The following is a 600-nucleotide window of genomic DNA, read 5'->3' as shown; positions in this document are numbered from 1 at the left end:
TTTAGCTCTTGCTTTTTTTTTGTTTATAGTTTAATATTTTTAGTTTAAACAGAATGTTGATTATAACTTTTTTGTACTCAAATTCTATGACCCTATTATTGTAGATAGGTACTTATTATGATACAAAATAAGTACAAGCAAGATTTTTTTTAAATACATCATTATAATATATTATTGTGTCGTTATTGTAGACTATCGATATCGATATTCAGCTTGGATTGATTTATATAAACATTTAGTTTCTATAAATGTATACTGGTTTTATACGGCTAGTGTGAACTAAATTACCATAGTCAGGTTGGCCGAGCGGTCTAAGGCGCCAGATTTAAGCTCTGGTTCTCGAAAGGGAGCGTGGGTTCGAACCCCACACCTGACATACGTTTTTTTTATTTTTTTTTTATTTGTTTTCATTTTTTAATATTATTTATAAACTATTGTTGGTTTTCCTTAATAATTTAATAATAAAATTTCATTAAAATAGAGTACGATTTAAATATTTTTATTAGTGTATATTTCGGTAATATAAGGGTAATATGAAATAGACCTGCTAATATGGAATCCCCTATTTTTTGAAAACAATATGCCACATCTACGATCTAA

The 600-nt window shown here is 27.2% G+C and overlaps 1 non-coding gene across 1 annotated transcript; it reads left to right on the top strand.

The window, feature by feature from the left end:
- Positions 1-292: 292 nt before the first annotated feature.
- On the top strand, positions 293-376 carry Trnal-uaa. Its single transcript has one exon. It is a non-coding gene; the product is annotated as a tRNA-Leu (tRNA).
- The last annotated feature ends 224 nt before the right edge of the window (positions 377-600 follow it).

The sequence above is a fragment of the Sitophilus oryzae genome, unplaced genomic scaffold, assembly GCF_002938485.1.
Source record: "Sitophilus oryzae breed Bouriz unplaced genomic scaffold, Soryzae_2.0 scaffold_808_pilon_pilon, whole genome shotgun sequence".
In the NCBI taxonomy this organism is placed as follows: Eukaryota; Metazoa; Arthropoda; class Insecta; order Coleoptera; family Curculionidae; genus Sitophilus; species Sitophilus oryzae.
This window is presented reverse-complemented; position numbering and strand designations above follow the sequence as displayed.